The following is a 23972-nucleotide window of genomic DNA, read 5'->3' on the forward strand; positions in this document are numbered from 1 at the left end:
GTCAGTAACTTAGTATTCTACAATATATAATTATTTTTTTCAATATTGGGATATATTTTCCATATCCAATTATTTTTTCCATTTCATTAATTTCAACAGTCTCTTTGTTATCTACACTAATGTTAAATGTACCTAGAAAAATTCTAACTCTTCCTCAGAGTCATGATTTATTAATTTAATTTGTTTACCTTGACTCCTTCATTTTTTATTTTATTGCTTTTACACTTATTTGCAAAATGATTTGCCTTTTTACTCTTATGACAGATTTTTCTATGTGCTGGACACTTTAGATACTCATGAGGTCTTCCACATTTCGAACAAACTTTTATATCTTGTTTCTCATTAGTTACCTATATGAATGTATTCTTGTTATGTTTACTTAGTTTCTTTTTCGCTAATTTTACAACTGTTTCCTCGTAGTTTACGATTTTGATTTGATGTGTACTTATTTTTGCAGATCTGCATATATCTAGAGCTTTTTCTAGTGTTAAATTTTCATATAATATTCTTGCTCTCACTAGATTATCTTTAATAGCACAAGCAATTTTATCCTTTATTAGACTGTCCGTTAACTGTGCAAACGCACTTGTTCTAGCTTTATTTCCAAGGTCATTTACATACTCATCTATGGTTTCTGACACAGTTTGATTTATAGTAAAGAATAAATATCCTTCATATTTAATTTTTTCTTAGGTATACAAAAATTCTGCAAATTGTTTCTTAATATAATTTAATTTAATTTCTTCACCTTCTTCTGTAGGAAATGTATTATGTCTTTCAAGACTGTAAATTCCTATTTCATGAAAAAAAAAGTATTAACTCTTACCTTCTCTTCATTGTTATGTAATCCACTGGCTACTTCATATATTTCGAATGATTGCAGCCATCTTTGTAAGTTTGAAGCACAATTTCCATCAAATTTTTTCGTCTCTGGAGGTTTTAAACTTTTGAATTTGAAAGGAAAACATTCCTAACACCATATAAAATTAAGAGGGTGCACTTTTAACATTTAAACTAATTATTTATAATCATAGGATATTATATATTTTAACGAACTGCAACACCAGCATAGTTCTATTTTTTACATGTACCCAAAAGTGTCACCAATCACAAGTTATAAAATAATAAATGTGTCTATTTACAAATTATTACATATTAAATGTTACGTTCCTCACTTATCATTTAAATGTCTCGAAATTAGTATAATTGTTTAATTTTACTGATAATCCTATGATCATATAAATTTATTTCCTAAACTTGAGTGTAATATTGTCAAGACTTTGAAAAGCCACCATATCGAATAATTGCAATTTTATGCATTATGCAATCTTTTATTTATTCTGCGTAACATTATTTAATTATTGATATTAATATCAGTAGTCTTTGCAGAGATAAATACTTAAGTTTGAATGAAGTTTTGGTTCAGAGTTATCCGTATTGATGATGAAATCGTTTAATGGACAATGAAATTAATAGTAATTTCCTGGAGGGGGCTAATCTTAAATTGCTCCTTATCTAATAATTTTTTTAAATTATTTCAGTTGGTTTCGTGATTTATTTTTTATTAGTCTTTTTCATGAGTGTTAAATCCTTTGAATGTATATGACATTCCATAATATTTATGAATTTAAGCAAGGTAATATGCATGCATATTGAAATATGCCTAAACTATTGAGCTGCAGCCATACTTTAATTTTAATACAGAATCTAGTTCTTTCTGCACCATTTTGTGAGCAAACCCTTGAACACTTCGAGTGTAACATTGCCTGTTGCTTATAACAAGTGTAAGTTATTTGCTGTTTTATTTTAATTATTAATTTATTTTGTTTATTGTTCATATATAAAATATCAAAAAGGGTAAGATAAAATAAGAATTTTAATTTGAAAGTATTCTTCAATTTCCATTTTAAATCCAAAATAAATTGCTTTGAACAGCATAATGGTAGTTATGGAAGAATGTTTAGCTTTTGATTGTTTTCCAGGATTGATATGAATTAATTAGAGGATGTAATTAATTATCGTGTACGTACATCTGAAAGTTTGAACTTCTGCTTTGAGCAATCGATTTTGATCTTATAATTTAAAAATTTATGATGGGAACATAAAGCAACTCTGATGAGTAGACATAATGTATAATATATTTTATTTGGAGGTTGCGCTAGAATAATATGATATCGATTAATTTTATGCACTTTAGAATGATTTAGTGAAAAAGTGAATTGTTTATTATGTATAGTGTAAAAATGGGATTTATGTAATTAGAAAAGGCTTAATTTGATCTACTTAAAGAATGCTTTACTTAATATTATTTTATAGTATGTAGGCTGTGTAATCAGTTAATTCTATTGCGATAGGTAGAAAAATTATTATGACATGCCTTGAAATTACTAGCATCAAAAGTAACAAATGTAGTCGTGATAGAATATGTAATATATTTATTAATATGTGTATTTATAGAATTATATTTAATCTGTCTGAAAAGGCAAAACAAAAACATGCAAATAACATTAGTGATTGATAGGCATTCACCTATCGCAAAACCTGAACTTTGCTAAATTTCACGTATTTTTTAAATTTAAGAAAGTGCATATAGGTGTTTAATTGTAGTTTAAAAAATTGGTGCTTGTATTTAAATATCCTGTGTGCTAATCAGTTTATCATTATGTATTTTAATGTGTTCGTTTTTGTTTATGTAGTTGTAAAAGAAGAAAATGTTCTAAATCACTGTGATTTTGTGAAGATCAGGATTTTGGGCAATATATATGGTATGTTTAATCCTTTTATTTTTGTCTGTGATTTCCTCTTAGAAAGATGATAAATTGTTAAAATGTTTATTTATTTATTTTATTTTATTGTTGTTCTTTCTATGAAATGTTTTTTGTTTTATCTATTGATTGTTTTGATAATAATTAATAATCCATTGAAGCAAAGTTCAAAAACCTAATTAATGGTTTTTTGAGTAACAACTATTAATTTTTTGTGCAAACATAGCAAAACTACCTTGTTATTTCCTGGTAATACTTATGAATAATAACAGGTATTTTACAAGATGTTGTGGTGATGTATTAAACCTTGTTGTTTCCCCCTTAGGATACTTTCAATGAGGCATTCAAAGCAGGCTGTTATGCAAATCTTCACCTATCATTTAATGTCTGGAAATTAATATAATTGTTTAGCTTTAGTAACAATCCTGTTGACAGAAAATTGGAATGTATCCAAGGTAATTTTCCTGAGAAAGTCTTTCAAGACTGCATACCTACCCTTAGGCAGTTAGCCTTAAGTGGGCTTTCTCATAACCAAACTGCAGAAAATTGAGTAAATTAATTATACAATTTCATTGTTACACTCTTCCTTGTGCTTTTGGGAATTATATACAGCAGTTTATTTTGTTCCCCTACCATGATTCTTCAACACAATTTCTTTGTTTTAAACACATAAGGATGCATCTAAAAGTTAAGCCATTAGCCTTTAAATGTAGAAATATGTATTTAAAAATTAATGGCTATTATGGTTAATAGTTTATTCTGTATGATATATTGCATTTTAGAAGAAAGATGAAACTGCTTCACTTTCTATCTTTTTTGGTATTTAAATGCTGACCTTGAAAATGTTTTTAATCTGTTCTTCAGCTGTGAATAGTTTTGAAGTAATTAAACCATCCTCCCAGTTTACATATTTGTTCAGAGTAATATCTTTTTCCTAAAGATAACTATCCTTGTCATCTATAATTGGAATTTCATTGTCCCCTTCATTATCAATGATTCAAGTATCTGGTAATTTAGTGAAATCTGTTCCAACTTTATACTATGGTAATTTAGGAACTTTGTGTGGTATCATAGGCTCTCTTATGTTTTTGCTCTGGTATTCATTACGTATAGCGCATTTTGAAATTTTATCTTCTATTTGCTTGTTCATAAGTGGCCAAAACAAAACTTCTCTAGCTCCTTCTGTACATTTTCTACATACATTCACGACATTTCTGTACATACATTCATGAGGACCTTCATGAATTCAATTTAGGGACCCTCATGACCAAAATGACCCTCATGAATTCAATTTAGGGTCTCCTTTTGCATAGGTAAAGGAATAATTACCCTTCCTGCTTTGAAAAATAAGGTTAATATTTGGCTATGCATCATGAGATTGGTGACTAAACACAAGTTGTTCTGCTAAATTGTATCTTGCTTCTATCGCACACTGAGATAATTAAGCCTGAGTTGTATTACTTCGGTTATTTATTATACTTTCACCTATTTCTTGTAGATGCTTCAGTCTTATCTGAGTCTTGAATAAATCAATTCCCACATATACATAAGGCTTTTTGAGGGCCAACGCTAGATATCTTACTGCCTAATGCAATCTCTGTGGGTCCTAAAATCTGCTGCCCAGTATAGGCCTCTGGTGCCGGTTCTGCATTTATGTGAATAAGAATTCAATTATTCTTAATTCAAACAGCATTAAATTTAATCTTTTAGCATATGAGTATCATTATCAAAAATTTTTTTTAGCATATGAAAATCTTTGTTAAATTTTTCTTGTCAACAATTTTAAGCATGCATATGTTATTGCCAAGCTTAATGTCAACATAAAATGTTACCATACTCTTTGTTATTCAATTACTAATACACACAAAAAAAAAATTGTTTAGGCATCACTACATGAGTCATTACTGAATACTGTCATGCATTGTTAAGCATGCGGTGATGAAAGCAAAATGTAATAAATAATGATTCATCAGTTTGGTATCAGTGATATAAAATATTGATAGGTGTAGTAAAATCAATGATGCATGTATGTAGAATGTTAGGGGTTGAGATGTATTCCAAATCAGATGCTCAGTTACGGAGCCAATTTACTGATCGTACAAATTTATAACAAAATAATTTTTTCTTAAATATTGAGGTATTTTATATAAAGCCAAAGTGAAATTAATCAGGACTCCACATTTTTTATTTTACCAGGGGGAGAGGAAATCAAATGTGCATGCGTAAAGCATACACACATGCTAATGAATAAATAAAACGTTGGTGCTGGCTTTGAGGTCCAGATTTTACATCATTCTGGATAATGTCCAGATCTTGGGCTTCGTACTGTATGTATGTATATATATATATATATGTGTGTGTGTGTGTGTGTATGTAATATTGTGCTAAATAGGCACAGGAATGATGACACTTGGCATCAGAATCCGGACATTGTTATGGCTGAGTGGCATATTGCTTACAACTAGTGTAAGTTATTTGCTACTTAATTTTAATTATTAATTTATTTTGTTTATTGTTTTATATATAAAATATAAAGAAGGGTAGGATAAAGTAGTAATTTTAATTTGAAACTATCCTTCAATTTTCTTGTTATAATAAATTGTTCTGAACAGCATAATTATAGTTATGCAAGAATGTTTAGATTTTTATTGTCTTCCGGGATCGATATGAATTAATTAGATGGAGTAATTAATTATATTTTACTTACATCTGAAAGCTTCAACTTCTGCTTTAAGCAATTGATTTCGATCTGATCATTTAAAAAATTATGATGGAAACATAAAGCAGCATTGATGAGTACAGATAATATATAACACATTTTATTTTGAGTTTGTGCTAGAATATTATGATATAGATTAATTTTATGCACTTCAGAATGATTTAGTGAGAAACATACAAACATTCAGTGTTTGAAATGCCTTTTGTAGACAAAAAGTTTTAGAAAATGAACATAAACATTACTATACAATATGTATATATGTACTATACAATATGTACATTTGTAAAATATTGTAAGTTTACATTTAATTTGATAATGCTACTTAGTGTAATAACTGTAATAGACAGGAAGCGAATTATCGTTATGTCTGAAGAAGTTTAAAGAATGTCTGTAGAAGGTTAACAATATCCTGTGTATTTGAACAGAATTTAGAATACAAGGGCAGTCTCTTCTGCTAAAATTTCCACAACTCATGTGGATGGAGAATAAAAAAGAACAGTTTATATTAAATCCAACATTCAACAGTAGTCAAGTACTACGTAATTAGATATTACTAGAAGTTGGATCATTAACTCTACAGGAGCATAAAAGTTAAAGTGTCGGCAGCGAGAAACCACAACAGCAAATAATCAAAACTTCAAATACAACAAAACTTCAATTTAAGTACTTATTTCAAAACTTCAAAACTTCAGTTTAAATACTTATTACAAATGTGCATTTTTGTGAGGAAGTTAAAAAGGAGGAATTATAGTAAGGGCTGAAATTATAAATAATTCTGTAATTAACGTAACTTTATCTACATTCTCTCCCACCCAAATTAAAGTATTTTATCAACTAAAACTTGATTCAACTTTTACAATCATGAAGTTAAATATCTAAGCCAAAATTAAAATTTTTTCAAAAGTTAAAAATTTTTTTGAACCGATATTTGGTTCATCTGAGTTTATTTCAATCTCATCTTCCAGGCATATTGAATTAAAGATAGTTTAGCAAACAAGCATGTAACATTTGTACATTGCGCTGGCCCTTTACAAAAAACTTTATAAATTTTTGTTTCTTTTGAACTCAGTTTCTCATCTGTGTTCTCCAACATAATAATGTATGCCAGTGTATGTGAAAATGTGCAAAAATTTTAACAACTACCTGCTAACCAAAATATTACATGATAATCACTTAAATACACTAGACCTCAACAATGCCCCATTTCGAAACTATATTTAATGTTTTAACCTTAATTTTCATTAAATTTTATAACATTACCTGGAGAGTAACTTTTAACTATTTAAATTCACTATGCTATTTTTTACTTCAAATCCTTATCACCTGTTAATGTGTGGTTAAAATTTATCATACACAATATAAGAAGACTTAACTTTTACAAAACAGATAGCAAAATTAAAATTTTAAAAAAAAAAAAAAAATTTACATTTGAATGATAACAAGTTTTCATTTTACATCACAATGTACATAAGTTAATATCTGTTCTGCATTTGTGCCAGAATTTTCCCATGCAGTGAATTGTCCTAAAATCATAATATATTTGTACTAAAAATAAAAATTCTTGAAGATGAACGCATGACTAAATAGGAAATGGTGTAAAAATGGGATTTATGTGATTAGAAAAAGCTTAATTTGATCTACTTAAAGAAAGCTTTACTTAATATTGCCTTATAGTATGTAGGTTATAAGATGTTTAATCAGTTTATTCAATTCTCATAGATAGGAAATAATTTTGATATTCCTTGAAATTACTAGCATCAAAAGTGATAAATGTAGTCATGATAGAATATGTAATATTTTTTTAATATGTGTATTTATAGAATGATATTAAATCTGTTTGAAAAGGCAAAACAAAAATATGCAAATAAGATTAGTGATTGATAGGCATTCACCTATTACAAAACCTGAACTTTGCTAAATTTTACATATATTCTAAATTCAAGAAAGTGCATATAGATGTTTAATTGTAGTTTAAAAAAGCTGATGCTTCTAATTAAATATTCTGTATGCTAATCAGTTTATCATGATGTATTAATGTGTTCCTTTTTGATTATGTAGTTGTATGAGAAGAAAATATTCTAAATCAATATCTTTTTGTGAAGATCAGGATTTGGGACAATATGTATGGTATGTTTAATTCTATTATTTTCCTCTCTGGTTTCTTCTTATAAAGGTGATAAATTGTTAAAATGTTCATTATTCCTTTTGTTTGCATTGTTCTCTCAGAATTTAGAAATAAAAATTCGTGTTTCCTCCTTCAGAATCATCACTATTATCAAATCTATAATGTCCGATCCCTAAATTGTGAAATTTATGCATCATGAATGGAAACATGATCTTGATTTGTATCGTTCTCTGATTATTTTCTGCAGTAATGTTCTAAAGATCAGATAGAATTGCTCTTCAAAATTATTATCTTGTTATTTTTTTTTTTTTTTTTTTTTTTTTTTTTTAGAAAAATAAAATCTTCCAATCCATTATGAAATTTTTCTCTTTTCTATTTTTAAATTTATTTGACTAAATCAATTCTATGCATTTACAAAATTTAATAGCAAAATTTTTTTAAAGTTAATAACGTGCAGATATGTAATATATTGAGTCTTTCTGGTAAAATCTCAGTACCGAAACCCTATATTATTATTTGGTTTAACAATCACTGAACATATTTGTGCTTATGATATTTGATAAATCAAACAGGACGAAAATGGCATGTAATCAAAGTGATGATTATAGCAAAAGAACAAATTTATTGACAGTAATTAACTACATTCAGATCTAATACATGCTATGGCATGTTGCTGAATCCAGATTGCCAAGAGCCAGTTTTTCACTATATCCAATACGTGGGGCTGTATTCTAACTTAACATGCAACCGCCCATTGAAATTCCAAATTTCAATATGTAAATTATAAACACACATACAATTTAATAATTCAAGAACAACTAATTCTACAGTACAAATATGAAAGCTAATAGGTAATTTCATCATGAATATAATATCAAATAATATTTACATTTTAAGAATAAATTTACATTTACTAATACATCGAATATACACACCTTTTGATGTTTTCACTTTAACAACTCTGTTGTTATTATCTTTACCAGGTAAAACATCCAGAATTCTAGCTAAAGACCATTGAAATGGGGGAAGAATATTTTCCTTTAACACAACTAGCAAACCTGCTTTTAAATTTTCTTTATTAATAAACCATTTGGTGCATTGTTGGAGATGATTCAAGTAATCAGTTTGCCAACATTTCTAAATATCTTGAAAGAACCTAGTAATAATCTGCCATTTAGAAAGTCTATTATCTGTAAGATGAAACAAATCCGGTTTCAGGATATGAAGTAATGGAACGTCAAATTAAAAAAATGGCCCAGCATTAAGGATTAAAAGTCATTTGCATCTGTTTATAAAGGTAAAATTTCACGGCAATTGAGAATACCTTCAATGTGTGTGACAACAGTCCAAAATTTTCCAGTTTTGAACCGTTTTCTTAGATCTTTTCTGACCTTCATCTGATATGCATACCTTTTTTGTAAGTATTTGGCATCAATGATGTCTAGATCTGAAATGCCACTTTCTTTGAGATCATGAAAAAACATTGCAGGTGTCAAGGGTTTCAGTTCCAAATCCTCAGAAACATCAGTTAATGGTTTGCAATTTAAGATATTTTCGCATTCACAGAGGATCTTAGAGAGTTCTTCATATTTCAGTGAGGCATTACCTAAAACTGCAGTTATCAATACTCCTTTTTATACAGGCTGTAACTCTAATTATTTTCTCAAAAGAAGAAATTCGTAAGAAATGCGAAAATCCTTCATCTACATTTGTTAAGAAGGATACAACTGTTTTTCTTATTTCTCAATCAATCATATCTTTGTCAGGAGAAATATCACAAGTAGGCCAAGAGTCTGGATTCAGCTGCAACCATGCTGGACCTTCATGCCATCTTTTGGCTTTAATAGTTTCAACAGAACATTCTCTTGATGGAATATCTGCAGGATTCAAGTTTCCAGGAACATAATTCCATGTATCGGGATTAGTAAGGACTCGTATTTCTTTTACTCTGTTCATAGCAAATGCACCCAAATTTTCTTCATTCTTAATCCAGTACAATGTGTTCCTTGAATCTGTCCAATAAAGCATAGGTATATTTTCTTCTGTCAAATCTTGTTTTATAGATTTCATGAATCTTGCACCAACGACACAAGCTAATAATTCTAGTTTACAAATTGTTGTGGGTTGTAGAAGAGCAACTCTAGATCGTGCTTGAACAAAATGACAAAAAACTTTAGTTTCATTTTCATTTCTTAAATAAACGCAAGTTGCAGATGCCATTCGGGATCCATCACAAAATATATGAAAGTATAATTTCAATTCAGAATCAATATTAAGCATCATCTGTTGGGAAATTTTTATTTTTGTTAAACGATTTGCATCATTTTTCTATTTCATGTACAGTCAAAAGTCATTAATCCGAACTCGTCGGGACTTTGGCGATTCCGGATTATCGATTTTTCCAGATTATAGATCATCAGTATAAATCTGGTAAGATGGCATGCAGAAATTATAAAATTAAAAATATGAAACCGTAATTAATGAAATAAAGAACAATTATGATCTAAATGGTATCAAAATTTACCAAAAAAAAAAAAAAAAGCTTGATATTTATTTGTTTACTTTATTAAACATTTCTTTCATTGTAAGTTGTTTAAGTTGCTTTGTTTTATGCGATAATACTTTCTCTTTAATTCTATAAACAGACATAATTTTTTCTTCAGTTACAAAGTTCCGATGTTTAAGTCTTATAATTGCTGTGTTGAGAATACCGACTAATTTTGTCAATCGAAATTTTTTCGTTTTCAATAACCTCTGTGTCACTTTCTTCACTATCAGAAGCAAATTATAATGACGAGAAATTTGATTTAAATCATATCAAAGATGGAGTGTATCGAGATGAAATACTACATTTAGTAAGGAATTATAAGCCAAATAAAAGAAAAACATCTGCCCTGAAGATAAGGATAGTGCTGACAGATCAACTTCCAACTCATTGCGCGCCGTGTCATTTCCCCCACCCACCCGCCTGCCCGCCGCAGATCAGCATGAAATTGATAAACAGATTTCGGAATGGTTAGAGAAACGAAGGATTATGCCTTTATCCATTTTTTGCAGCAATTCCACTTTTTGTTTAATGTACTTCGAAACATACTTTCTCTTTGTGGATCCTTTACATATTATTAAATATATATCGAAAATTCTATTTGACATAATTGAAAGTTCAAGCTTACTTTTATAAAATTGCTGTAACAGTCTGCGAAAAATAATAAGCCGGATCCAATTCGAAGATTTAGGAACAACGCAATCTGCAAACTTAACTGAATTAGATAATTTTAGCTTAGCTTATACCGTCCGTTATACATTAAATGCGCATGCGCACACGCATATTCGCAGCCGTAAAGGTCTTACGCACATGCGTCAACAGGTTTGTAGCTTTGAGGTCCGGATTATAGATCATTCCGGATTATGGGTGTCTGAATTAATGACTTTTGACTGTGTTTCCTTTGAATTTCTTCAGGAAGTGCTTCATCCCAAGTTACTCTTAATTCCCAGCAGTTTTGTAACAGAATTTTAGGAATTAAAATTATAGGGCAGGTGAATCCAATAGGGTCAAAACTTTTATGAATTTCAGACAAAATTGTTCTTTTAGTAACAGGTTTATTTTTCAATTGATTTTATCCCTTAATATCATGACTTAATGTGTCATCATGCTAATCCAAAAGAAGTCTCAAAATGTTGACCGTTTTAGCTTTGCAAGGGTCATCTAAAAACTCATTCTCATTTAATTTATCAAGCTTCGACTGTTCTGTAATGGATTCAACAACAAAGGCATCCCTTTCATTTCAAGGATAGTTATATGCCCACTCTTGTAATTCAAATTTAGCACTTGCCAAAAATTAAGAGGCATCATAGTTCTTACGGATCCATTAAAAACCGGTCTTATTTTTGTTGTGGTGGAATTCATTCGAATAACAGCACGGTGAGGTAAATAATGAGATGGGTTATTAACTTCGGCCTCAGAAACAATCTCTATTATTTTCTCATCTTCCCAAGATTTAAAAATTGCCTCATAATCTTATAAAAAAAAAAACCCATTTTTTAAATTCTTTACAGTGATCTTTAATATTTTTTCTGTTATTTCCCGATAGTTTGGTAGTGGGGAAGGATTTTCTATCCAAGGTAAACAAACTTGAAACCTTCCTTCTTCATCTCTTTTCACATTAGAAAGAAAATGTGTCATTGTTTTTTTTTTTTTTTTTTTTTTTTTTTTTTTTTTTTTTTTTCCACTAATCCCCTTTTAGTTTGACTTTCTGAAGGATCTAATATTCCAAGAGTATCAAGTTTCCATAAATCAGAAATTTTACTATCTGATACTAGCATAGAAAATGCATAAGAATAATCATATTTATTTTCCATTTCTATAGGAATTTTCCCCATGATACTCCAGCCTAAATAATTTTCGGTGCAAACTTAACCACATTCTAACTTCTTTATTTTCCCTGTAAACAATTTTCCCGCTATGTCCGCACCTATGAAGATATGAATTTCAGAAGGAGAATGCTCGAACAACAATTTTTTATGCCTACCTTCAACATCATTCAAAAATGTGTTATGGGTTTTTAACTAATTTAAATAAGGCTTGATGTTAAATTGTGGAATATCATAACAAATTTTCACTTGATCAAAAGCTTTAAAATTACATTGATAATCGTTTGTAATACTACTTAAGCGTACAATGAACTGTTTATGAGTTTTAACCACTTTGGTTCCTCTGAACAGGCTATGAATCACACTGCTTTCGTTAATACATTCGTACTGCATAGCATTAGCTAAAAATTCAGATACATAGCTTCGTTAACTCCCAGAATCAGTTAAAAACCGGCAATATTTTTCTGGACCATTTCCACGCACTTTTACTACTAAATTTTGTAATAAAACTTTAACTAAACATGTTTTGTTTGTTAAATTGACATCCTTCTTATTTGATTTTTTCTGATCTAAACCATTTCTGTTACAGATTAAGATATTGTGTTTCCAATCACATGAATCACACTGTATGTTCGAAAAGCAATTTTTCATCAAATGGTTACCGCTTCTAAGGCATAAGTAACATATTCCAAATTTTCGAATTGACGCCTTTCTGTCTGCTACAGACTTCGGGCAAACATTGGAAGTATGTTTTTCTTTTTCTGAATCCTTACAAAATAGGCAGCTGTTAATTGAAAAAACTCTTAATTGAAATCTTTAACACAGCAGCTGTTTGAAAAGAAATTTTATTTTTTATTTTTCTTTAGGAAAGTGGCTCTCGAAGTATGGTTGTTTATTTTATCTTGAATTTGTAGCATAGATTCGCGGCATTCAATTTTTGTTTTTAAGAACTCTAATAATTTGCTTACATCAAAATTATCTTTAGATTTCCCTTTTCTTTGGAAAGCGAGATTCAATTCATTCAGAATTAGTTTTAATAAAACTGATGTCAATAACGTGCCATATGTGCCAGAAGTGACATTAAGTGACTTCAAACTTCTTATCTGTATTTCTATATCATCATATAACTTATGTAATGCAAATATGTTGTTAGCATTCCTAACAGGTTCTAAATGTAACAGTTTTCCCATATGTGCATTTATAATTAAATCTGTTCGACCAAAGCGTGTTTTAACCCCTTAACTGCCGCGGGCGTATATATACGCCTTGCTCAGCCGATGCGTTGACTGCGCCAGGCGTATATATACGTCCTTCCAAACTGCTATCATTTGCTTTGCGCTGCTACACCTAAAATTATTCGCAAAGTTAACGCATTGGCTGAGCAAGGCGTATATATACGCCCGCGGCAGTTAAGGGGTTAAGTAACTCGATTGTGTCAAAATAATTTTCACTTGATAATGGCAAAACCACTAACAGCATTACAAGCAGCACCTGATAAAAATAGAAATTTGTCTGTATCTGTTAAATCACTATTCTGATGTATCCCATTGGCAAACTGGTTCCAAAATGATAACCAATTAAAAGAATCGCCATTAAATTTATTAGTCGATAATTTGGGCAATTAAATTTTTGAATGAGAAACAGAAAAATTTGAAATATCATTCACAATATTATAAAATTGTATTTGAAACAGGAATTTCAGGTTTCCTTTTCTCTTTTAACATAAATGTTGGTTTTGATTTCGTAGAAATTATTTTCTCAGAATGAACTTCACAAGTTTAAAATTCCGATTCATATTCAGTTGCTTCAAATAATTCTTATATTTGTTTAGATAATTCTTTTAGGCTGTTATGTTTTGAATATGATAAATAAATATTTTCATTAAGAATACACAAATCATGTTCTGTTTCTTGAGGTATTTTTTACAATTATTTATCAACTTTGTTGTTATACTCCAAACAACAGTTCACCTTTTCTTTAATTCTTCTATTTTATTAGACATGTTTAAATATTTAAGATAGAAAATATTTCAAATTACAAATCAGTATTCTCAAATCATACATAAACTTCTGAAATCAAAAGGAGATATTTTTCAAACATTCCTAAATCTTTCACTTCAATATAGTTTACTTCGGCGGTCCCTTTTTGGGCACCATTAAATATATCATTACAATTCAGTAAAAAACAGATCAATCAAAATTTTGGATAAGCAAATGAAGAAAGGTTGCTTACCTTTATGATCCACGTTCTTCACTTCTGGTCCACCGCTTTGGTAGACTATTCAATTTGGTTTCAAAAACTCATCTAAAATTGACACTATTTTGCTCAAATTACTTTGTTTGACATTTCACACAAAAAAGGAACAATATCTAAATCATTACAACATCAATAACACTTGTAATTACTTAGCATCATTGTTCTACATATCTAAAAGCATCATTATTCTAAAGCCGTCACTATTCTAAAAGGATACACTCATAATTCTCAAAAAACAAACTTTCCTTTCGATTCTCGTCTGTCAATCATTATCTAGAAATGGACATAAAAATTTTAACCTACTCTTGGAAGAAACACGATTTTTATTTTTTAAGGATAGAGTAGCCTTGCTAAAATGTTGTAATTGTACATACCTGATCATGATTTTCTCAGCGTCATTCAATTCTTTAACAGTTAGAGAACCTATTAATTTTTTCCCCTACAATTGGCTATAAATCTACATACAAAACTTATCACATGAACAATACGAATATAGTTATTACTAATGATATATCTAAAACATAATATGGTCTAAAACAAGGGAATTGGAAATCACATTTAGATTAACTAAGTCATAATTCTTGATTTCTTTCACATATTCCACCTCAGCTATATCAGATAAAATTATTTCACAAGGCTTAGTCAAGAAACTCTCCTTATTAAAAAATGTTGGTCCATACCGCCATAAATCATTATGAAGAAGATCTGTAGGTTCAGCTCCATGTGATATCAAATCAGCTGGATTATTGTGAGTGCTAACATGGTACCACTCATGAACAACAGTCATTCTGCTAATAACAGATACTCTATTAGCAACAAATGTCTTTAGTTGATAAGGTTCCTTTTTAATCCATGCTAACACTAGTGACGAATCATTGAAGTAATACACCTTCCCTAATGGGTAACTGAACTACATATCTTCCATCATTTTACCTATACTGAGTACGCTTAAAATGTTTCTCACAGTATTTTTCATCTTCATTCAAAGCATCCTCGATATATTCAATGGATTCAACTTCCCAAAATCTTTGCAAATTTTCTTCAACTATTTCTTCATTATTTAGAACTAAACCACAATAATTTACTTCTGAGTTGCTCTTCCATGCACCAGTCGTGATATATCCAAAAACTGTTTCTTGGTATATCAACGGTTGATTTTCTAATTGAAGTTTTCCTTCTTTTAAAATCTGAAAGAACCGTTCGGCCCCTAATAACAAATATATTTTCTTAAGTGTTCCAAATTGCGGATCCGCTAAATTCAATATCAATGGGAATATTTAATGACTGCACATATAAACTCCTTGATAAAGTGGGTAAAGGGGAAAGCTTCATCCATTTTGTGTTCCAATCTTCAAATTTATTTATTTTTTTTTTTCTTATAGTTGCTTTCAGGTAGTGAACCAAATAAATAAATAGCAAGTATTTTAAGGCATTGACCATATATTGGTAGAGTAAATTGAATGTTTGTAGCAGTTAGACCCACACGTTTAGTCTGTAATGTATTTGCACTTTACTTATAAATAATACTTTTTCTCTTTTTCTTTTTCTGAAATTTTGTATTATGTTCTTCAGAACCATACTGTCCTGTTGAAGGAGCATCATGATACTGCTTAAAAATTCATGTACTGGTTATACCATTTAAGCTTTGTCTGATTCAGTCTCGGAAATAGTGATACAAAATTACCTGATTCATTATATTACCTCATCTAGTGCAATTAGAAAGTATTTTATCTTTTACTTCAGTTTTGTAAGATTCTATGATTCTTTTAACATCTTGAGTGAGAAACTGTTCTCCAGAATTTCGCGAATATTTCTTAAACTAATATCTGTTATTGTAATGAATTTGCAAATTTTAATCCTATTTGCAAATGAATAAACCACCTTTTTGTTAATATATATTTTTTTTTTTTCATAATCCTCTGGGCATTTAATTATCATGCATTATTGCATTGAGCAAAATGCCCGTATTCAAATCTGAAGGAAAGAAAATCATGGAAAGACCTTTGTTATGTCACTTTGTAGCTAACCAGGCCATGTTCTCCAGCTGGCCATGCCATCAAGTTTAAAATCCATTTCTAAGGCTTTATTCTATAACTTTTTAACCTTTGTTCCATTCTTTATTATTGGTTTTATCGAATGGCTTGTGATTAATTGTTACATTAATCTATTGACCATCAATATAACCAGAAATGTCAACCCATCCTCTGATATTTCTTGTCCAGCATTTTGTTTTCTGTGTCCTGCAACTTTTTTACAGAAATATAGTTATATTTGGTTATTTGCTTTTAGCTGCTGTATTTTTATAAATTTCATTGTATAATGGTTAAGCACTTGTGAATTTTTATCTTAACTTTTTAGCTTTTTCAGTATCTTTGTTAAATGAATTTGTTCAGACACATTTCATTTCACACATGTTTAAAAAGAAACATCAAAAGAGAGAAATTACAAAAAAAATACATTTTACATTTCCATGCCCAAACACAAATTTGACTAACACAAACGCAAACATAAAGTTGAAAAAATAACTAAAAAAGATGTAGTTTGTTGACAGATTTAGATGACCTGAAAATTCTGTGAGAAAAATTTTATAAATATAAATTTCCTCGCAATGCATTTACAAACTCATTATTTATCATTGCAAACTTATTTCGTATAGGTAGCTAATCTGATCTCTGTTAAGTGGATACACAACAATTTGTAATATTTCCTTTCTTAAAAAAATCCTTATATTAGTCCATGGATTATTTCAGAATTGTCCCCAATTACACATAGGAAAACCATTAAAACTTCATGTAAGTGTACTTTTCATCAGCTTTTTCGCTCGACCACTGGTGGGCCTTCTCATTTCCTAATGATTGAACTTGGGATGATCTTCTAGTGTTGACCAGCTTTAGTTATTCTGCTAATGTGTGGTATGTTATCAGGATCATGATGAATATGCATTATTCTATAATATTTAGAATTTCTTCTATGACCTCGGTGTTTTCAGCATGCTATTTCAGTTTTCATTTTGCATTTTTAATTTGCTTCTGGCCTTATGCTAAAAATGCTAATTTTCAGTATGGCAATGCTAAATTTACATAACATCCATTAACGTCAACTTTTAAATTGACATTGAATGGATATTATCCATAGCTTTGCTGAAACATCTTTGTGCAGACTTAATATAAAGTACCAAAATTTTGCCATTAAATGAGCAATCTTTAAAATTCTGTCTGAAATCATCTACAACAGAGACGATTTATTGTTGTAAATGTTTGTGACTGTTAGCAGTCTGCAATTCTTGAACATGTTCTACTGGGACTTCACTGGATTCTCTGCTCAATATCGGACCATTTACCAGAATAATGATGCACAGCATAGAAAAATACAGGAAAATTTCCTTAGTGTTGTGAAAATGTTTTCTTGACAGGCAAATTCTTTCAATTGTATATTCTGCAGGTTGTGGCTCTTTCTTTTGTTTTCTGATAAATGATATAATAGAAACTAATTCAGTTGTTGTTGACTTACATACAATACACTTCATAAATGATGGAAAAAAAATTTTAATACAAAAATGAGCAAAGATAAAATAAATTTAATGTGGAAAAAAGAATGGAGATGTTACAGTACAGATGTTCTATTTCCTCATAGGAAACAAAACAAGATTATAACTTTCAAAACATTACTGAAAAGGAACTACTTTATTTGCTGCTGTTGCTCTCCAAGAGAAAGAATTATATAAAGGTCATTCAAATGAAAGTGGCACTACAGTCGGTTTGAGAAATGTTTTATTGATATTATTATCAATTAGTATACAAAAGAAATAATACAGACCTAACAGATAGGCTAGACAATGTCACCTTGTTGAAACAAGTGTCCCATCAGTGAATGAGGCGATGAACAACCTGGACAAGAAGCTCCGTGGTGGGCTATGGAACCAATTTTTTATGGCAGCTTAGACTTCATTATCGTCAACAAATCACCAATGATGTGGTTACATGGCAAGAGGTCTGAACTGTCAGCAGGATGTTCAAGAACCTCCCAATAGAATTGCTGTGACAATGTTTGACATGCCACTGCCACATTTTGATGAGCATTATCATGCAAGAGGCTAACCCACATGACAGCATGCCATGTTGGCAGTTCTTGATATTCTGTCTCAGTTTCTACAATGTGGGACAGTATGTGGCAGCATTGACAGTTGCGCATGAAAGTAGCTACTCACTCAGTAATGGGCTGTCAATGTCAGAGAAGCGCGTTAACATGACTTTACTAGCTGAATCAAAGTGCTTCTTGCTCTCTTTCTATGTTTATAGATATTTCCTTTGCTATTTCTTGAGTGGTGATTCGCTGATTCATTTTAGCGAGATGGTCCACATCTGCAACTTCTTCCTGCACAATCATCACGTGTGCTTGACTAGGTCGTAGCCTGTTGCCCATACTGACTCTTTGACTACGAAACTTCCTGCACCACCAGAATACTGACCTGCATTTCATACAATCCATGCTACACACATTTGCATTCGATGATAGATTTCAGAACCGCTCATGTTTGCCGCTGATTAAAAATTGTACGATTGCGCGTTGTCAATGTTTGGAGGCATCCATGATGCAAACCATGCCTTTTAACGTACTCCAACACTATCACACACACATCTTGTGGGATTTGATGATCGCATGTACTCTGTAGGGGCATACACACTCATCTTTCTCTTCAAATAGAATTCTTTCAGCAATGCCTCTTTCATTTAAATGACCTTTATATAAATAAAAATTCCCTTTCCAAATTAATTTATCATTTCCCATGTAGTTATTTCGCGAGGTTCTCTGTTACATGGATAAACAACAGTGTTCATTATTTCTTTTCACGAAAGATCCTTATATTAGTCTAAAGTTAGTTATGAAGAATCATGTATCAGCTGTTTGAAATGTTAATTTAACTTAGTATCTGAAATGAATATAATGTTAAGCAACTTATGAGGATCATCATGAATATTTGATATGTAGGATATTTTGTTTACAACATCAGAAGTAAAAATATTTAGCATGTTAAAAAAATAAAATAAATTGTCCAGCAGTTAAGAGACGAAACGTAAAAGGAAATTTGTGTATAAATACTTAATCTTCTTGTTTTTTGATTTGTAAACAGTTTGGAAGATGAGTGAGAAAAATAAATGTTAGTAATACAAAATTACTATACAGTACAAAGTCCTATACAGAGATCTGGACTCACCAGGACTTCGCCGATTTCGGATATTAGATAACCAGTTTAAAGCTTGTAAGATGGCATGTGCAAATTATAAAATTAAAACAGGTCTGTGGAGTTGGAATCGGAGTTGGGCAGATTTTGTGATAAAAGGATTCATAGCTGGAGTCTCTACAAAGAGGTCAACTCTGACTTCAGTTTTCGTTCGACAGTTTGAATTTGAAATAAATTTTGGATCCTAGTGCTTTCCCTAAATTCTAAAAATAATTTCATGCTTTAATTTTTTTGCTCGGTGCTTCCCTATATTCCCTAAATAGTGTCTTCCCTAAATTATGCCGCCCCATGCGTCCATACAAGCACTGGCGCCAGTTCTGGGTTTATGTGAAAAACAGATCAGATAATCTTAATTAAAATAGCTCTAAATTAAACTTAGCACTTATTTAAAAAAATCTTTTTAGCATATGGATATAAATTTTTTCTCGTTTATATTTCTTAGCGCATTTGACTTTAATTTGTAATCGCTGCCAGGCGTAATAATTTTAACATAAAAGGTTACAACACTTTTTTTGCTAATATAAAACACATTGTTTGGTCATTGCTGCATGATTCATTAGTCAAGTTGTCATATTTTTATAAACATTTGGTGACGAAAGAAAAATGTAATAAATAATGATTTGCCAGGTCCTCATAATGGTATAAACTAATAGTATTTATAAAAATAGGAATGTTTGCTTGTTATGGTTTGAGATGTCTGCTACGGAGATATGCAGCAACAGAGCGAAATTATTGATCACACAAATTTTTGGTAAATTATTGTTTCCTCAATAAGAAGGTATTTCCTTAGTGCCGAAGGGAAATTAAAAATCAGGAATGTACAGGGGAAAAAATTAAATGTGTATGCATGCGTAAAGCATTGAAAAAGAAAATTGTTGTCGATTTCAACGTCTGAATGTGATATCATTCTGGATTTTGGATATCCACATCTCGTACTTTGTACTGTATTATGCATTTAGACATCGAGTTCCATATTATAATATTTTTACTATGATATTAGTGTTTCCAATCTACATACACTAAATGATCTTTTAGTTTATATTTTACATTTTGAATGTTCTTGGTCTGAAACCGAATAGAGTAAAAAAGCAAACAGCAATCTTGAAGTCAAATCACACTTGCAAACGAGAAATTTTTCATCCTTAAGCAAATTATTTCATTTGTTTATACACTGCATTTCTGGTACTACCATTTATTATATTTTCCGAAACTGGGCGTATCGGAAGAATTAATTTTCCAAACGACAAGCTGTGCTTTGAAATGACTAATGGTCTTTAAATTTTGCAATTATTTTATTTGATTATGGCATCTATAGCTTTAACTTAGCATCATCATTTAAGATTCTCTATAGCATAGATCAGCATTCTTCACCTTTTCAGTAGTACGTACCATGTAAATAAAAATTGAAAAACTTCTGTACCACCACTACATCTTACATTGACCATTTATCAGTTTGTGAATAGGAATACAGTACAAAGTCAGAACTTCGGCGATTCTGGATTATGGTTTTTTCCGGATTTTAGATCATCAATTTAAATCTGGTAAGATGGCATGCAGAAATTATATAAATAAAAATATTTAACCGTAATTTATGAAATAAAGAGCAATTATGATGTAATGGGTATCAAAATTTACAAAAAAAAAAAAAAAAAGAAAGAAAGAAAGAAAAAGCTTAATGTTTGTGTACTTTAATAAATATTTCTTTAAGTTGTTTAAGATGCTTCCACCAAAAAATCAAAAAAATTCCTTTTTCTTTTTTCTTGTGTCATCTAATGCCATACTCCTCGCATCAATTTGAGGCGGATATGCCTTTTTCCTTTATCCATTTTTTGCAGGAATTCCCCTTTTTTTTTATGGACATCGAAACATGGTTTCTCTTTGTACATCCTTTGGCAGCTCCAGAATTGGAAACTCTTTTTGACATAATCAAAAGTTTAAGCTGAATTTTTACAAAATTGCCCTAACTGTCTGTCCAAAATAATAACTCGAATCCAATTAGAAGATTAATGAACAGTGCAATCTGTAACATTAATTGAAATGCCTTATAATCAGTAAAGATAATTTTAGTGTAGCTTATACCGTCCATTTGACGTTAAACATGCATGCGTAAACACACTATGCGCATGTGTTTAACCATGCGTAATGTGTTTTAATTTTAATTGAGATCAATTTCTTTATGTCTGGCCTTATTTCACATAGTTTTATCCAGAAATCTGGATCCACTTTTAATTTTGTTCTGCATTTCTTTGTCAAGCATATCATAAAGGAAAATACTTATTCACACAAATAGGTTGTGCAAAATGGCAATAAAAATTTAATAGCTTAATTTTAAATGCCTTTAAATTCATCTTTTTAGGCTTTAATTTCTTCTTTGCAACCTGAGTTAATATAACTAAATTTTTGTTTGATTTTTTTGTCCACAGAGCTTTGCTATTGTAGATAAAATTGTTAGACATAGGATACCTCATTGCTCAGCTACTAGATGGAATTTTGAGATTCGAATTATTACTGCATGAATATAGGGAACAGTTAATTAAATGCATGGTAAAAAATAGACCATTTCTAATTATTGTAGCCAGTATTATGTTCTATTATGTTCCATTGTAAGAAAGAACTAACCCGTGAGCTGCTACTGGGTAGAGGTTTAAAAAGGTGGATGCACAAGCTATTAACTTTATTTTTTTATTCATTTGAGGAGAGTAAATGCTGTATTTTTCTTTTTCTATTTAGGCTTTTGTCGCATGTCAAGTGTGAGTTTTTCTAATATATTGTGGAAACTTAAATAATTGTGGTATATTTTCTTGATTAGATATAAATTAATGTCTCAGAAGTTTATTCATTGCATTTAGTTACCTATTTATACATTGGTAGGTATGCAAATCTAAGTTGTTTGATGAATGTATGTATTCTTTTGTGACAGTAAGTACATAGTATGAAATTGGTGTACCTGTGCAAATAAGTTTCTTTAAAAAAATATCATTGATAGATATATATAATAAATGTGTTTCAAAGGAAATTTTCTTCAGTTACTAATAGTATAAGTTACTAATAGTTAAAGATCAGTAATAGTATTTATAGAAACATACACATCATGTTACGACAATGTTAAAGAAAATTAAATGTTAAAATAAAATTTTTTGTTTATTCATGTGTAGTTTTGTAATTGTAAACAAAATGAAGGTTATATAGTAAAGAAGGCACTATTTAACATTATTACTGTCAATCTTTTACAATAGAAATTACATCATGTTATTTTCGCAAAAGTTACGACAGTTTTAAGGTAAATTAATTATCAATGTTATCTATCTCTGTTGGTTTTTCATTTTATCTCATTATAAAACTAAATTAATAGTAAATAATAAAGAATGTGGCTGTGACTATTTCACAATAGCGGTTACATCACATGTTATTTTCTTAAATCTGATGAAACACACTCCATAAAGAACTTGTGTTTTAAATGTTTTAGTTTGAGATATCATTATAGAATATTTCATTTTGTGAGTCTGATTAAGAAATCTCTAATACTATCTATTTCATTTTATGATGTCAGATTATGGTTATATTTGCAAACAATAGTTAACTTGTGCATTTTGATTAAAAAACCAACTCGTTTACTTGTGTGTTTCTAGTGGTAATTTATAATTGTTTATGAACAGGGCTCATATTGAATATTTATGTGACCTCTAATTAATGTCATAATTTCTGAAATATTTTATTTAAAAAAATTTAGTATTAGAAAAATTGTTGACAATAAACCAATAAATTTTGCATAAATTTTTTGACATGTGTTCGTTTTCATTGCAGTATTTCGATATATTAGTATTGTTTGAAAGTGGCCGTTAGGATGCCTTGAAGGTACAGAATAAAATATTGCTGCTGCATGGCTTAATCATTTGTGAAGCAGAAGCGAGTTATATCACTGAATATCATTTCACTCTGCATAGTACCTTACCATTACATTCTTGCAAATCTTCATGATGATGGTTTGCTGTTAATGAAATCATTCATAAAATAATGCTAGATATGTAATGTGTCAGGGAGAACTGTACCCTCTTGTCATCGCCATGCAGTCCATTGCATGTGAATCGAAATATTACAAAATAAAATTAAATAAATAAATTTTAAAAAATTAAGATCTGAATTATTTGTCATTTATTTTGAATTAATTCAGATGCTATTTTTCTGTTTTTTTTTTTTTTTTTTTTTTTTTTAATTTGTTGTTCCTAAATTTATGTTTCACATGCTAATTAATTTGTTTAATTCATTCTAGGAAAATAAAGAAAGTCAGAAAAAGAAGAAAGATGCTTCTGTGTATCACTTTGTAATGAAAAATGACCTGTATTCATAGTTCAGTAAACATATGGTGACATCCAATAGATCAGTTTTGTTTAAAACCAATTGTTTGTTATGTGAATTCCCCTGCCTGCTATTATTGATATTTGTAAAGACTCATCTTTAACAAGCTTTAAAAATAAAAAAATATATATAAATGGA

The 23972-nt window shown here is 29.9% G+C and overlaps 1 long non-coding RNA gene across 1 annotated transcript; it reads left to right on the forward strand.

Moving 5' to 3' along the window:
• Positions 1 to 1723: 1723 nt before the first annotated feature.
• On the forward strand, positions 1724 to 23972 carry LOC146995615 (uncharacterized). The gene is made up of 4 exons (XR_015042435.1): positions 1724 to 1784; positions 2697 to 2765; positions 7543 to 7611; positions 23749 to 23972. It is a non-coding gene; the product is annotated as an uncharacterized LOC146995615 (long non-coding RNA).

Source organism: Stegodyphus dumicola, chromosome 8, assembly GCF_044657685.1.
Source record: "Stegodyphus dumicola isolate Sdum_Otavi_A_Nest chromosome 8, ASM4465768v1".
NCBI lineage: Eukaryota > Metazoa > Arthropoda > Arachnida > Araneae > Eresidae > Stegodyphus > Stegodyphus dumicola.